We start from the raw sequence: 17,137 nt of genomic DNA, 5'->3' as shown, positions 1-17,137 counted from the left end.
CCCCAACATTTGTTCTGCTCCATTTTCTGTGAAGTTCCTTGAGCCTGAGAGATGTTACAAATGTCCTGTTCAGGGCCAAGCACTCAATAGCGATTCTCATCGTGAGCATTCACATTCCTCTGCGTTCACTATGGTTCACTGCAAAAAGAAGTTTCTCTGATTAAGGGTAGAGTAGCGTTTGTCAATGGTTATAACAAATGTTTTGAAGGGAGTTTGAAGCCATGTCAGTTTAGCTTAAACCATGGAAGGTAAGTGCACTGTAGAGCCTAAGACATTCTCAGCTACGATTTTTTCAACTGATTTGCAGTGGAAGGCGTGAGTCCCTTGTGCAAAGCTGGTAATGAGTACAATTAGATTGGCTCTCTCTCCTCTAGTCTTACAGTTAGTTAGCTACTACCCTGCCAGCGGGCACATCTTGCCTAGTAGGTCAGTATCATAGTTCCTAGGGTTTGAAGTGGGAACAGATGACCTTTGTGTCTAGCACCCTGTGCGGTGCCTTCTGGGACTATCAAAGTTAACTAGCAGAAAGGGAGCTTCCAGATCTCTCCAACTTTATTTCTCTGTGTCTTGAAACGAAGGTGTGTGGTATTTCCAGCAATAGGTACCTAACTGGCTCTGGAGGGCAGCCAAGACTCAGCAGTGCCTGGTGAACTTTGGGAACTCCCTGACCAACAGTTCATAAGAGGGTGCCTCACACTTGGCACTGAGGTGTTTGTCTAGCAACCTGTGGCTCTCAAAGAGCAGCCAGGCATGCCGGAGATCTCCCTTGGAGACATTTTTTTTTTTTTTTTAAAGAGTGACACTGATTCCTTGCCCATGAAATCTACAGACGAGAACCTTGGAGGAGAAATAAAGTGTGGCTGATGTGTATATCATGTGTACCACAGTGGACCAGCCATGACTTCAATCTGATTGCTGGTCTGGGAGAAGGCCATTAAAAAGCCCACGTAGCTAAACCTGAGACCTGGAAAGTTCTGTTGCTGATTCGTTTTGAGAGTTAGTTGATAGAATGGAAGCTATTATTATTGAAAAGAAGAAAAAAGTCAGCGGAGTGAAGTCAGAAGAAACCACAAAAGGTGAACAGCTAGAAAGCTCACAGCAGCAACTGTTCTTTAGACACAGTCAGAGGGCTCCAGAAGAATGGAACAGCTTAAGGTGAGAGTGAACTCAGTGGTCAGATTTTTAAAATATGACTCTGTAAACTCTAAATAGCCTAATAGAAATCCACAGGAATAGAAGATCTTCAAATGAAAATGTAATGAGTTTCTGATGAAATGAAAAGAGATCTCTTTCTGTAACAAACAAATTCTGGGAGTCAAATTCTTGGGCTCATTTTCCTAAGGCGTTAGGATCCTAGTCTGATATCACTGGATCGTCCTTGAGCATTTTCTTTGGTTCTAGAGTTGGGAGTGTGCTAGTTGTTTTATGTTGACTCGAGGTAAACCGGAGCCACTTGGAAAGAGACTCCTTCAGTGGAGGAATTTGCCTCCATCTGATTTGCCTGTGGGCGTGTCTATGGGGTCTTTTCTTTATGATGGATGTGGGTGGGTCCTGCCCACTGTGAGCGGTGCCGTCATCGGGTTTATATAAGAAAGCAAGCCAGCGCGCTATCTTCTTCCACAGCCTCTGTTTCCAGATCGCTGACCTGCTTGCGTTCCAGATTTCTTCTTCCGTCAACGACTGAGACGCGGAAGTGTAAGTTAAACAGATACCTTTCTCCCCAATGTGCTTTTGGTCATGACATTTATCGTAGCAACAGGAAGCAAACTAGAACAGGGCAGCAGAAGTAGGGGTACGCGATAGCCATAGGCAAACAGAAAGAATCATTTTAAAATTTGAAGTCGCCTTTATTTCGTCTTTTGTTGTTGTTGTTGTTGTTGTTATATGTCTGCATTCTAGTGACAGAGAGAAACAAATGGCGTGTATTTCCATGGGTAGGGAAGTCGGGAGAAGCTAAGGAAGGGGAAACTATCATCAGAGTATGAAAATATAAAATTTATTTTCAATAAAAAGTGAACAAACAAACAAACAAAAAGCAATACCCCCAAAACAAACAAAAACCCAAAAAGCAAAGAAACCCCCCAAAACAAAAGGAACCCACCCCAAACCAAAAATCTTTATGTTTGGTAACTTCATACACAAACACAGTGTAAAAATAACAGTCGTCCTGGCTTCCCTGCTCCAAGTCCTCCTCCTGGCCCCTCTACCCAATCCACATAGTGTGGCCCCCTGCTGAATTTATCCAGGATGCTTCACTGAAATGCCACCTGCTTCCTGGTACATTCACAGCTGTCTCCTACACACATCAGCTTCCCTGTGTTTTGATAATGGCTAATCACAATCTCTCCAGTCTGTGTTCGTTTGAATGTGTGAAATGGCTGGAATCATACGGTATTTGACTTTTGAATTTGCTTTCAAGCACACAAAATTACTTTTAAGTTCCAGCTGAATTTTATGTTTTAGTAGTATGTAATGGTAGCTCTCATTTTTCACTGTTGAAAAATATTCCATGGATGTGCCATATAATAACCACTGTCATCTATCTATCTATCTATCTATCTATCTATCTATCTATCTATCTACCAACCTACCTACCTATCTATCTATCTATCTATCTATCTATCTATCTATCTATCTATCTATCTATCTATCTATCTATCTGGTTTATGGAGATAGGGTTTCTTTGTGTAACCTTGGCTGTTCTGCAACTTTCTCTGTAGCTCAGGGTGGCCTCAAACTCACAGATTCACCTGCCTCTGGCTCCCGAGTGCTGGGATTAAAGGTGTGCGCTACTACTGCCCAGCTCATAATCACTGCCTTCTAAGTGGGTATTTTAGTTGTTTCCAGTTTATGACTATTAAAAATATAACTCATGTGTCTATTAAAAACCAACCAAACAGAACCTAAGCTATGTAGTGCCGAGTTCTTGACAGAGGTAAGGGGAATTAGAAAACGAAGAAAGAGTCAGAGGAAATAAGAATAAGAACAGCTAGGAAGATATGCAAAATATGGGTAGCAAGGGGAAGGAAACAAAGCCAGGATTCTTCAAGTTTCTGGGAGGTGCTTGCTTTAGGCTTTTCCCCTACACTCTCATCTCTTTTCTCTTCTTGTGGGTACTATTGATGGACCCAGCTTTCAGGCAGTAAAGGGTGACACTTCCTGTTTGATAGCCCTCACAACCTCCTGCACTTATAACTGAGAGCAGCCTTTATTTTGCTAATTATATCAGGTTTCATAGGATATCCATTTAGGAGTTCAGTATCAGGTCTCCCATGTGTCACGTGTTGTGGAGTTCAAGTTCCTATCAACATACTTCCTAAGTAGCAATAGCATCATTAATGCTGAGTGCTGTCGTCCTTCTAGATGCCAGAGTGAATAGATGGACAGACGAAGATTCTCCAGATTATAGGATATATGTCACTCATCAGGCCTACATCTCAGGGTTAGGGTTAGTATGCGCATAGCTGTCTGATGTGATATGCATTGCAAAGGTAACATCCTTCTACGCATGAGACCCCCCCATCCTAGAGAAGGAGTTATCGGGAGCTATTGTTTACTGGGGTGAGGTTTCCTACTTTTTAGTGGTACAGCTATTGTTAAGCTGCCTAGGATCCTAAAGGAAAGCAACCCGACACTCATGCTCATGGAGGCCACCTTCATCAAACTTCGTAGACAGGTAGGGTTGGGTGGTGTAGCTTTAGAAAACTTGTTGGGAAGAAGGCGTAGTTCAGCGGGAGTAGGATGGGTCAGCATAATAATAATAAGGCTTCTATGAACAGAGTGGAGCATGTATCCTTATTACATGTTGGAGCATCTCCTGGGTATATGCCCAGGAGTGGTATAGCTGGGTCCTACTATGTCCAATTTCCAGAGGAACCGCCAGACTGATTTCCAGAGTGGTTGCACCAGCTTGCAATCCCACCAGCAATGAAGGAATGTTCCTCTTTCTCCACAACTCACAAGCATATACTGTCCCCTCTGGTCACTGAGATTCCTAGACCATATCTGGCATACAGTGGTGGCGTTCCATGACTGGCAGAGTAAGAGAGCACCAGGAGAGAAGAAGGACCAGAGGGCGGCTGTGGCTACACAGTGCAATGATTGCTGCGGATGCCCGTAGGTGGCGGTGGTTACACATAACCCTGCCATATTTAGGAGACAGAGTAGACATGAATATTTACAGAGAGTGATATGTTCAGCTCAACTCCAGGGGATCCGTTCCTGGAAAACGAGGAACAAGGAACAGTAATCTATGGGTAGGCTTTGGAAGCCATTGCTTTCTATGTGGGGTTAGATGGCAGGACTCACAGGGTGGTCAGAGAAGTAGTAAACTAAGAGGGCGACATGGTTAGGACTGAGAGGGTCACACACACACACACACACACACACACACACACACACACACACACACACACGGATGCGGGTTTGCTAACATTAGAATCAACAGTAGGGCTGATTCCATTGGCTTTCTCTTGTCCTTATCAAGAAACAGAATTCTGTTGTAGCGTTGTCTTGCGACACCATGTGGCAGTAACATGGAAACAGAGAGCAGGGCCCGGAGCCGGTAAAATGGAATCAGATGGCAGGCCCAGATTCAGCCTTCATTGTGCCGTTTGTTCAGTCATAGCAATGCATTGCCTTTAGCGATAGACACAGGCGTGCACACATGCATGCACACACGTCCACACTCACATTTGTGTATGTGAGTATATGTGTACGTGTTTATGTGCATGCTAACGTATGTGTAGGTTCGTTCGGTTGCCAAGGCAGCAGAGCTGACTTGTCAATGGCGTTTCTCATGTTATGACCATGCGGGACTCAATTTTTGCTTTCATTTCATGTAAGGAGCCAACAACCATTTGATTTGGTTGAAATATCAAGAATTGCCAAGATTTCTAATGATGACCAGATCTCTGTCTCTATCTCTTTGTCTCTCTCTCAGTCACACATATACATGTGCTCACACACATATTAAAAGCAAGATGTCCGACACAATAGCAGTGGGACATGTTCCAGTTCTAGAATGGGGTTTTCGCCAACTTTAGTACCACACGGAAATCGTCAGAAACCAAGGCTCCTGTTCCCCACATGAGCATTTATTCCAGGTCCTTGTCTGAACCACATTGCTTACCTCAGAGCTACTGAGTGGTGGTTACGGAAACTTCTGATTAGTGACTGGTGATGTGTCCTGTTTGCCAGCTTTCTAGTGGGAGGCGACGCATGTCTCAGTGGAATGTCTCTTCCCAGAGGATGGGACACAGTGGGGAGTCTTGGATGATAGTAATCTGTGATTCCAGATGACCCATCATTCCTTTAGTCAATCTTTCCATCATATCCACGTTTGTACAAATCTGCAGCCTGGTACTAATGTCCAACACACTGCCTTAGGGAATACGGGAGCATTCTGACACTCCCTGAAGGCATTCACCTCATAACAACAGCTGTATGGGCTGCCTCTGTAGAGCCCTTGAACAAACAGACATCCGTAAACTATCTTCAACTTGAGGGAAAGGAAACAACCCACCTCATTCAAGCCACAACGACAATTTGGGGGCCAGCAACGTCTCTAATGACTCTGTTCTTGAGACTGCTAGAAGGAAATGGAAGGCTGTATCCACTGACAGAGGAGGCCTACTATTTATAGAGCGCTTATTTATGTCTGCAGCGCATTTAAATATAAATTGCGACACTTAATGCCTGGTTTTATAACGTGTCATTCACAATCCATTAAGTATTTTATTGCATGAATTGTATAAGAAACAGATTTATAGCCCTCAATTATGGTATTAATAAGGGATGATGGAATCTTGCTGAAGATGTATTTCCCTTTAGTTTCTGCAGAACTTTATTGTTGCAGCAAGATGTGAATTAGCTTCTTAATGTTTTGCAATAAGACCAGAAGCCAGTTCTTGGATAGGCAGAAGATAGGAAAAACATTAAGATCCTCCCAATGGTTGTGGCTTTAAAACTGTAGCAAAAAAAATATATATATATACATGGATGGCATGTGTTGAGTGTTTTAAATCAACCTGCAAAAAAATCAAGTTAGGCTTGGCCTGAGAGGATATGATTGTGGCCCATTTCTAAAAAGCCTCTTTTTTAGGTAAGAACACCAACTACTCACTGTTAGCGTTCCTTCCAGGCTCCGCCCCACAGTTACCTGGCAACAGCCAGGTGTGCCTGATTCACTATAAAAGGGGCTCCTCGCCCCCTCCTCACTCTTGCTCTCTTCCCCCTCTATCCCTTCTCTCCTCATTCTCTCCCTCTCTCTCTCCATGTGTTCATGACTGGCCTCTACTCCTCTTCCCCTCCCCCTAACTCTCTGCCTTTCTCTGTCTCTACTACCCCCTCAACTCCCCTCCCCATGCCCTAAATCAGCTATTTCATACTATATCCATCAAGTGGCTGCTACCTCAGGGGGAAGGGATACCTCAGCATGGGCCCACACAGGCACGCCCACCCCCTGCACCATGCCATAACCCTGGCTTCCTTTCCTTTTCTTTTTTATAAAGCACAACATGGCAACTTGATTGCTTTTTTCATGAGAGTAGACATTCTCAAATTACATTTCCATTATATGCATTTAGTGGAAGTTCAGTAAAAGCAATACCTTATCTTTAGCTTCTAGAGGGTGCCAGAGATATTTGGCTGCGAAATATGGAAGGGAGAATGTGTGTGACCATCATAGGATTAAAGATAAACCAATACGGAAGGAAAGGACCAAAGAAGAGAGGGACTGAAATTAGAGGAACAACCAAGGATTGAGTAAAGTTACACTTGTTCCAGAAGACCTTACAAAGGACACATCTGAGAAGGTTTGGGTCCCGGGATGGAACACTGGATTGGGCAAATGTTCAAGGAGTATAGAAAACTGTAGCATGACCAGGATGAGGCGCAAGAAAGGCCTAGGGAGACCCCAGGGCTGGAAGGGCTACCTTGAGCTTCCTGAGTCAGAAGAGAATGGTCTTTCAGTAGTAAATATTAATAATGATAAATGTAGTAGTGTAGCCAGCACAAGCAATGCCTTTGTTGCATATTTTCTGCTGGTGCTGCTAAAACCTTCCCTGGAAGAAGGAGCTCTTAACAGTTCTGAGATATTGTCTTCTAGCTGCTATTGGTATTTTCCAGGAAGAAACCACAAGCAGGGTTCTAAGTCTGGAGGACTTGGTGTAAACTAGGAGTGTTCAGGTGCAGTGACTACCCTGGGAAGCATGTGTGTCTGCAGACTGCCCTCCAAGGGCTATGTCTGCAGCACGCCGCACAGGTGCCACGAAGCCATCTGGTTCTTCCCCCCAAGCAGGAGGTTTGCAAGCAGGGCTCCAAGGACCAGTTTTCCTGCCGACATCGAGGCTTTTTGGACCATTTAAAATGATTGACTGACATTCGCACCCACTGATTTGCATCTTGTAGTTAAAGGCTTATCTTCACTCTTTTGTCTGTGAATGGTGTGTGCCAGTTATGTCTGATTTCTTTGTTTAAGAGACTCATCCAGACTGGCTGACAGTAGAGTCACTTATATCCCCTTTGTACCGTTTAATAGAACACAACAGGGAGGGCCTCTTAGTATTTTTCAATGACTCATTTCCGTTTTCCGTGGACACCACGAGTTTCATTCATTAATTTCTGTTCTAACACATTTCCAAGCCAGGGATGGTGGTGGCTCATTATCAATTAACAGCATTGCTGCATCAAATGCTTCTTATGCCAGGTAACACACAACTGAGAGGAAATAATCAGGCAGTCATGAAATTCAGGCTTAGAGCAAGCTTTAGAGATCAGTTGCTGGGAATCCAAGTGCTCTTTTTAAGTAGGAGGTTGACACTCAAAGACACGGGGTAGCTTGCCCAACGCCATTTAGTGAATTGAGAGAAGTTTCGGTATTAAAATCCAATGATGCTTGTGTTACTTTGAACTACAGGACAGGCTTTTTTCTAAGACTATGCCTAGGTGATTGGAGAGAATGGTTAAGAGTACTGACTGCTCTTCCAGAGGATCTGGTTTTGATTTCCAGCATCCAAAGGACCAGGATGCTCATCACCATTTGAAACTCTAGTTCATAGGGATCCAACACTCTCTTTGGTTTCTGGAGGTAGTAAACACTCGTGGCACATGGACATAGGTGGGGGCAAAATACCCACATAACATTAAAAAGGTACCGTTCGGGTATTAGTCAGTATAGTCTGTAAGAATTGTAGGCAGTAGGGCTAAGACTCCCTTTATTCTAAATATAGATGACCAAGACATTTATTATCTCCAAATCATTCAGCTAAGGAGTTGAAGAATAAAGAGTGGGACTCAACATGGTAGATCCTTAGGTTTGTCATATGTTAATCTTGATGATAATGACTGAGACCAATATATGTCACAGAGTTGGGAACTTATTTAAGGTCTTCTGGTCTCCTTATAAAAACAAGTAGAAATATTCTGTAGAAACTAAATGGGTAAGGAGCTATGTAATATCCCTGCTTTCGGATGAATAAATTATGAATCCCAGAAATATTACCCCTTCAGCCAGTGAGCCAAATCAATCGGAGGGGAGCTCTGTCACTTCACTCATCTCTGAGGTGTGAAGAGTTGATGACGGTTGACCTCCAGTGGCCATGTCCACCTGTACAACAGTGATCTATCTTCTGTCTTTGTCACTTTTCCAAAATATCATATTACCTGGCAGAGAGAATGCTTCTCAGATGGGTTCACCCCAGCTTCCACCTGGCACAGGGCTAGTTTTGAACGTCTCTATGGGGCCAGTCTTCTGTTTGGAGGACTGACTTTCATTTGACTTAGCACATGGCTAATGCGTCTCTCAATTCCACAGACCCTGCTTTTCATACTTATTCATTTTAGTGCCTAGTGTGACAGTCACATTTTGAAACTCAAGTAGTTAAACTATGCCATCGTCCACAGGATTCAAAAATCTGTCAGAGCCCTGATTCTAAAGACTTGTTTGTAAGGGTTTTTGTAGACAACATAATTCCTGTATTCTTCATCTTTTTTTTTAAAATTAATTTAAATAGAATTACATCCCTTTTCCCCCATCTCTTTCCTCCCTCCAGCTTCCAACTGCTCCCAGATACCAGATTCCTTTTCCAATCATCCCATCCACTTTCAAGTTGGTAGCCTCTTTTTCTTTGATTGTTATTTTCAATATCCTACACAAGTATGCACCCATATATACAAATACCACATGCTGAGTCTGTTTTTGTTGTTGTGTGTGTATAGTTTCAGGGCTGACAGCTTTGCATTGGACAACTGGTAAGTGTCCATCCCTCCAGAAGCCAACTCTCCTCTCTCAGCAGTCATCAGTGGCCTATTTTTTTCTCTAGAGGTGAGACCCCATGAAAACTCCACCTTCCATATTAACATATCCATTGATATTACAGTTGTTATGGTCTTGTTTAAGCAGCCACTTCTGTGAAAGATTGTTTCATAAAATACTTCTCGGTATTTTGGTTCTAAGAGTCTTCCTGTCCACTTTTCTGCCATGTTGCTTGAGCCAAAGGCGTAGAAGCTGTGACGTATATGTATTGAGGCTGGCTCCCCACAATACATCCATAGGTGTACTCTATACAATTGTTTTTTTTCTGTATGGTTTACATTTGTTGTAAAGAGAGGCTCCTTTGATGAGGAATGGTCCGCACAGTTATCTGTGGGTATAAGGATAAGACTCAGAATGTAGTGAGGCATTGTGCTGGTCAAGCAAAGAGACAGTCATAGATTATGACTAAGGTCCATGACTACTATCTCACTAGCCTCAGGAGCTGGCTAAGTTCCTAGTCACAGGTGTGCTTTCTTTCCCATTTAGACTCAGAAAGATGAACACTGTATTTCCTGTCTCATCTGTGGTTTTTAGCTGCGAATCCTCAGATATGTCTATATAGCATAGAGGAATAATCACAGGAGTCAGGAAAGTATAAAGGGATCCTAAATGTGTGTGTGTGTGTGTGTGTGTGTGTGTGTGTGTGTGTTTGTATTGAGATGGGAATTGCAAGATGTATGTGATAAGAAGTAGGAAGTAGAAAACTGGGGAGGAGACTCCAATTGGGGAAGAGGGAGGAAAATCAATACAGAAGAAGATGGGACAGGTTACAAGATGTTTAATGATGCCTCAAGGAATTGTATTACTTTACCAAAAATTATACATATAAGTATGTATAAGTATATGAGTATGTATATGTATGTGTATTAATGTATATGATACATACATACATATATGTATGCATATACATATATAGTATAAATATATAAGTATACATGCATATATACACATATACATAATACACAGACATACACAGATATATACACAATATACACAATACACACACACACACACACACACACACACACACACATACCTTAAAGGAAGTTAAGCCACTTGGGCAATGCTCTTCATAAGAACCACAGACTAATATAAAATCCAGAATCAGGCAGGAGAAACCTTTTTTTGAATGTTTGGATAGAATAGTCCAGGTGACTCCCCAAACAATATAGGCTATCAATGTAGTGCTTGTTAGTATCCTAGTGGTTCTGAGAACTTAAGGGTATATATCTCTATTACTAAAGACACCTCACAATTGGGACATAAGAGTTGAATGACTTAATCTGGATCTGGCTTGAAAGCCTCTTTCCAGTGGTCCACAACCATCATTACAGAAAATCCCATGCAAACTGCATCACCCAGGAGGGCTAATGATGAGTAAAAGTAACGGACCAGTCCTACCCAGCTGCATCACCTGTAGATCATGACAGTGACCAGCATGGCACGATATCCACAAAGATGTAGTAAGTGGTATTCACATGTCCATGGTAACCAACAGCTGTGTGGCTCTTTAAGCGCTGTACTGTAGAAAGGCAGGGGTCATGCATGCTGCTTGAAGAATGGAGCTAACAGCTTGAAGGTAAACCAGTAAGATAATCACTTCAGTAGCTTTTCCTGGGGAAAGCAGTCTTCTACCTTGTAACTAGAAGTAAGTTTCCCCAACCTTAACTCTAACCCTTGGGGAGCCATCCCTTTCAAACTGAAAAATGCAACACAACACCCTTTTATTAAGGAGAAGTTGGCTGACAGTTCTCTTTATAAGTGTGTGTTGCTAATTTTAATGCAAGGCAATTGTGTAGTGTAAATAAGCTCTTTTGGAGGGCGATAAAATGAACAGTTTCTATTTGAGTGTGGGAAAAATTTTGTAAAGGGTAAGATGTTTCTAGAATCCCCTCCCTGACTGATGCTACACTTATTGATAAGTATATCACAAACTGATAAGTAATTCTGTCCTGAAGAAGAGGTTACCCTGAGAAAGAAACACCCTTTCCTATTTCCTTCCTGTTTTAACTACATTACTTAGAAGTAGAGACCACATATCCAGGGCCAACATAGAAATAGAACCTACACATCCAGGGTCTTCATAGAGGTAGAACCCATCCATCCAGAGGAGACATAGACAGAGTTCTCACATTCAGTATCCACGAAGCACCCAACCATCTAGGGCCCAGTAAGCTAACTCACTTCCATTGATTTGTTCAACTCAAAGACAGAAGAAAATAGAAACAAAAGAGAGGACAGTGTGTCCACCAGTGTGACAGTGCCAAATGGAGTAGGCCAGGGATGAGAAAAGCAAACAGCTAAAAGTGTTCGATGGTCACATCCTCCTGACAGTGCACACAACCAGAGCAAAGAGGCATCAGAAGGCATCAGAGCCATGCTAGACGCAAAGCATGCTGGGTCTCACCAGAAGGCCTCCATGTATGGCTTCATGACTGTGCTCACTCTTCTGCATGGGTTGATTTCTGTACACTATACATAGGCTCAGTCTCCATACTCTGCTCATAATCTTGGCAAGGACACTCTAGCCAGCTGCCTCTGTTAACCCTTTTCTACCACGACTGACTCAAGTATTATACCATCAAGCACTTGTTTCTAGATGGTTGAAATGGAACCATTGTGAGATTTTAATCCCACAGGGTGATTGAAACGGGTGAAACAAGAATGGATGGAGAGGTGGTGCCATGGTTAAGAGCACTAACTGATCTTCCAGAGGTCCTGAGTTCAATTCCCAGCAGCCACAAGGTGGCTCATGATCATCTATAATGAGATCTGATGCCCTCTTCCGGTGTGTCTGGAGACAGCTACAGTGTAGTCATATACATAAAATGAATAAATAAATCTTAGAAAGAAAGAAAGGAAAGAAGGAAGGAAGAAAGAAGGAAAGAAAGAAAAGAAAAGAAAGGAAGAAAAGGGTGAAATGGTATAGCTGATGAACTATCACATTTCCTGGAACTTTAAGTTTCATAAACTAATTTCGTTGAAGTTATGATTATGTTGATCAGCAGAGATATCAGACAGTATAGTAATTTCTCTTAGAACACCTCTTGTTAATAGTGGCATTGTGCATACCGTCTAATCCTTTACACCTCAGTGAGTTTGCTTCTTCTGTCTTCTGGGAGCTTTTTCCTGATTCAGGGCTTTCCTGCCCTCCTGCAGCAGGAGCTCAGCCTGCTGTTGCAGCTCCGAAGTCCTTCTCCATTATCACCTCTGTCAAGTGAAGAGCTGCTGTTTCTCCCCACTAATCAGCACAGCGATTGCCTATGGAGGTCAGCGGTATTGATGGCATCTGCTTCTACGGGGAATTGGTGGACCATCCGTCACTATTAGTGTTCCCCCTAGGGCTCCCACGATGTTACAAGGTAGCACAGCATTCCAGGTAAAGAAGATTCAGAGTTGCTGGGCAGGCAGGGGTGGTGCAGTGTGTGAAGGTCAAAAGGGAATGGAACTGAGTTGTGAATTTTCACTGCAGCCGAGAGGCAGGCCTCTGCTAACACGGAAAGGTCCCTAAGCAAAAGTGACATTAGTCCTTTGTATTTATTTGGTTAAAGTGGCTTCCCTCACACACACCCTTCAAATGACCTGTTTTTTTTTTTAATTGGGTTAAATTGTATACCAACACACATATAAACATAGGTAGGCATATATCACATCAGATCAGTGATCCAAAGAAAGCAAAGTCATGTGCCAGCCTATGTTGAAAACCTTGCTTGGTGACACTATTTTTGATCATAAGGAGATCCTGAGGGTCATGGGCTGTGGTTCATAATGATCTCTCTCTCTTCATGTTGCAATTAGGAGAAGTTATTTTGGATATAAATCCACGTCAAATTGCTGGTCAGTCTGGAGAATAACTATCTAGACTGTAATTTTATGACAATTTAAAATCTAACTTTAAAATGTATGGCTGCCATTGATACATTAGGACTATATCCCTGACTTAGAGAGGAAACATGAACATACAAGTTCATAATTTTCCAAGATTAATTCTTCGGAAACAAAGGAAGAGAGGCTCTAAGCCAGGAGACATCAGCCATCTCTGTAATGAAAGAACCCATGTGAACTCATGGCTTGAAAAGCATTGGGCAACAATCAAATACACAGTTCCATTTTGTCGTTGCACATGTAATGAGAAGGATGTAGGTACCATGGTGAAGTTTTGGGGTGCTAGTAAGAATTGGTCCAGCTACAGGTAACCTTCTACAATGTGATCTATCTCCCAGAAATGGCTTTGTGATATTATGATGTGTAATTTGAAACATGTATTAGTCTAAGCCTTACTCCTATGAATCAATGAAGGACGAGCCTACACCTGAAGTCTGATGGCATAGGGGACTGGGAGCATTGAATCTCAAGAACTTACCTTTGGCTGCATTCCCGGAGGGAGGGAGATGGCTTGAACGGGATATTGGAAAACACCCATGACATTAAAGCATACATCCTATTGGCCTATTTTTTTGTTTTATTTTAATTGGTCAGTAATAAGTGTTTTAGTTAGCATTTTACTACTGTGAACAGACACCACGACCAAGGCAAGTCTTATAAGGACAACATTTAATTGGGGCTGGTTTATAGGTTTAGAGGTTCAGTCCATTATCACCAAGGTAAAACATGGTGGCATCCAGGCAGGCATGGTGCAAGAGAAGTTGAGAGTTCTACATCTGGTTTCCAGGCAGCTTGGATGAGGGTCTTAAAGCCCACACCCAGAGTGACACACCTACTCCAACAAGGCCAAGCCCACTCTAACTGGGCCACACCTACTCCAATAGGGCTACACCTTCTAATAGTGCCACTTCCTGAGCTGAGCATGGATGAACCATCACAATAAGTATATGATAATGGGGCTGCAGATGATATTTTGATATCAGTGTATATTGTTTCATAAACAAATCAGACACGTTACATATTCATCACCTTAATTATCGTTACTTTAGTGGTGGAAATCTCTAAAATCTCCCTTCTGATCTGTTTTGAAATACATATTAGTAACTAGTCCTCTGACAAGAGCTTACCCTTCCCACCTAAGTCTGTCCATCGCTATTGGTCTCCTCAATAAGCCCATTCTCAAGCCTAGCCTGTCTTTAAGTCCTTTCTCTCTGCTGTGTTTGACTATTATGTGTAACAAACTTGATTTGTAAAAACAACGAATGTTTTGTACTGAAATTTCAACCAACCAGGTTAAAAGTACAAACTTGGATAATAATGACGTTTTTTCAAATGTGTGGGGACTTCTATTAGGATGACAGTTTATCTAAGACCACTGACAGATTTGTGCAGCTTATTGGTTTAGAGACACAACTCTGTGTGTCCCCTATTCTTGAAAACCGCAAGAATAGCTAAATGAATCAGTTCACTTGATTTAAATTATTTTCTTGCTCTCTTCCTTTTCTGTGAAAAATACGAATTTGATGAGTCTGAGGCTAACACTAATTTAATTAATTTTACCAGAATTGCTGGCAACTAAAATTATGGGCATTGATTTTATGAGGCATGCCACAGAATTCATCAAAATAGAATTTGAAAGGAAAAAAAAAAGTTCTGGGTCTTTCTAATTGCTGGGAACCAGTGAGATCCCATCCCAGGGTCACAGAGGTGAATACAAATGATTTGTTAGTATAGATGTAAGCAGGCATTTTCCCAGAAGGCCATCCATGGGAATCAGCTTCTTAACTTCATGTTTAAGAGCACATTAACGATCTCAGACAGGCGATTAACCTCCTTAAGAGTTCTGTGGGGAAAAGAAGCACACCGCATCCCCTTTATACATTGGCTGCTGTTGAGAAGAAAAGCCCATGGTGAGAATTAAGGATTTTTGAGACTGGAATGTGGATTTCTCTCCTTTGATCATCTGACTTGATTTAATTCTACTAAATGTCAGTTAAGAGTATGGGAGACATGGCAGAACACAAAAGACTAACTCCGGTGTGCACCACAAACTTCTCTTCTAACGAATAAAATGAGTGATAAATGGATATGCAGTTTGCAACTGTGCGTTGTGATGAAATCTAAGGACAGATTGGCAAGGGCTGAGTGATTTAGATAAATTAGTTAGATCTAATCCTATGGAGAAGGGGGATCTGAGGCGAATGGAGGACAAGGCAGAAGGGGCAAGGTGCTGGAAAGAATTCTGGAGGAATGACATGGGATGAGTGTGCTTGTCTCTGTGAATTTTATTTTCTGGTTCTAGTAGGCGATGTACATTTCTTAGCATACTGTGTTGTAGTTGAGACTTGTTCCTACCTGGTAGGCTGACCTACGGTGGGTGATGCTGAACTTGATGTCTCTAAAGGATGAGGGAGTCCTGTTGTGTTCTTGGTACAGACCGGAGAGAGGGTTAGTAGAATAGGTCAGCCTGGCTTTTCTTCCACAATTCTGGTCTCACCTATGGCAAGCACAACTTTCAGCTCTGGTGATGTAATGCTTCTAGGGTATTTGAAATTACTTATACACCAAAGAACCAAGTATTTTAAGGGTCTGCTTATTTAACTCAATCAGGGTGCTCTTGACAGTCTCACCAAGCTATTCTTCTCTCCACCACAGGGTACAAGATTCCATTGTTCCTGTTTTCTAAACTTCTCACCATCAGGAAACAAGTGACAACCATATCATCACTAGAACTACAGACAAGTGACAGCTGTAGTGGCCGTGTAAAACTGCACTGACCTCTGAGACACAGTCCACCAAATGCTGACATCAGACTTCTCCATCACCATGGGGGAAAAAGCTGGCCACCCGATAGGACTGGCTTTGAGATGAAACCTCTGTGAGCAGCAGATGCTAATAAATATCGGTATATTCCACTACCTGAGCCCCCTTAACCCTACTCAAGAGTTTCTTATTGTCTTTTAAGGATGCTTTTACTGTGCTCCAGGGGAATTAGACCTGAGAGATAAAAATTATATTCTGGGAGAAACAAAGGAAGGGAAGACTTAACTGATGCTAAATGTTGCCTCTTCTTTGACAAGAGGCTAACTAAATACCCAAGGGAAATCCTGTAATTACAAAAAAAAAAAATCTATTTAAGTATATTTTACTAGCCATCCCCAAGCTTAGTCAACCATGTAAACTTTTTTTCCCCTACCACGGAACATCTATTACTATCTTGTGGAAGACACACAGCTTTGAAACACGGCTTGGGAGGGAATATGTGAAAGATTGCATTGTAGGAAGCTGAGTGGGTAACCAGGCATGACGGCCGGTGAAGAGATTTTTTTTTTGTTGTTGTTTAGAAAAAGCAGAGTAAGCATGCTGATCTGGAAATAGTTTTATCAAGTGCTGCAAAAATCCTTTCCTCCTTCAGTACCAGGCTGAGATTCTGGGGAAAGCCTCTTCTAGGTGGGTCTGCTAAGGCCCTTTCCAAAGTGTTTGCTCAGCATCTTCCAATGACCGACGAATCTCATTAGAACCAGGTGTGCAATTAAAGGCTTATAATTACCGGATCTCTCTTAAGTGTCCTAATCTTTCCTGCCAGAATTTGATGGTATGAAAAGTTCTCAGAGGGACAGAGACTGCTCCTGGCTGAGACTGCTGTATCAGAAAAATCAATCCATCCATATTGGCCAGCGAGTAACTGTGGAGTTTAGAGTGCTTTGGACTGAGACTTCTAATTTGGCAACCTCCTTCGTTATAGCAGGAGGCAAGGCAGGAGATGACTTTAGCCACTTGGTGAACAGATTTCTATTCTTTCTTAGCTAGATTTTTCTAAACTCAGATTGTGCGCATGGGAAATAGGTGCTCAATTGATATAACTCAGATTCCTGTGGACCCTGGTTTATTGTTCTTTTTTTATCTCCCTCTCATCACTACTTCCTTGGTGTCCTC

At 42.3% G+C, this 17,137-nt stretch overlaps 1 long non-coding RNA gene across 3 annotated transcripts in view; it reads left to right on the top strand.

Annotated features, from left to right (window-relative positions):
* LOC116075241 overlaps positions 1-16,136 on the top strand; it is a 117,444-nt gene extending 101,308 nt beyond the window's left edge. For all 3 annotated transcript variants that reach the window (XR_004112481.1, XR_004112479.1, XR_004112480.1), the window contains one exon: positions 15,857-16,136. This is a non-coding gene — a long non-coding RNA (uncharacterized LOC116075241). The remainder of the gene's footprint in view (positions 1-15,856) is intronic.
* Positions 16,137-17,137: the final 1,001 nt, after the last annotated feature.

The sequence above is a fragment of the Mastomys coucha genome, unplaced genomic scaffold, assembly GCF_008632895.1.
Source record: "Mastomys coucha isolate ucsf_1 unplaced genomic scaffold, UCSF_Mcou_1 pScaffold3, whole genome shotgun sequence".
Lineage (NCBI taxonomy): Eukaryota > Metazoa > Chordata > Mammalia > Rodentia > Muridae > Mastomys > Mastomys coucha.
The sequence above is the reverse complement of the archived record's forward strand: the minus strand, read 5'-3'. Positions and strand labels throughout refer to the sequence as shown.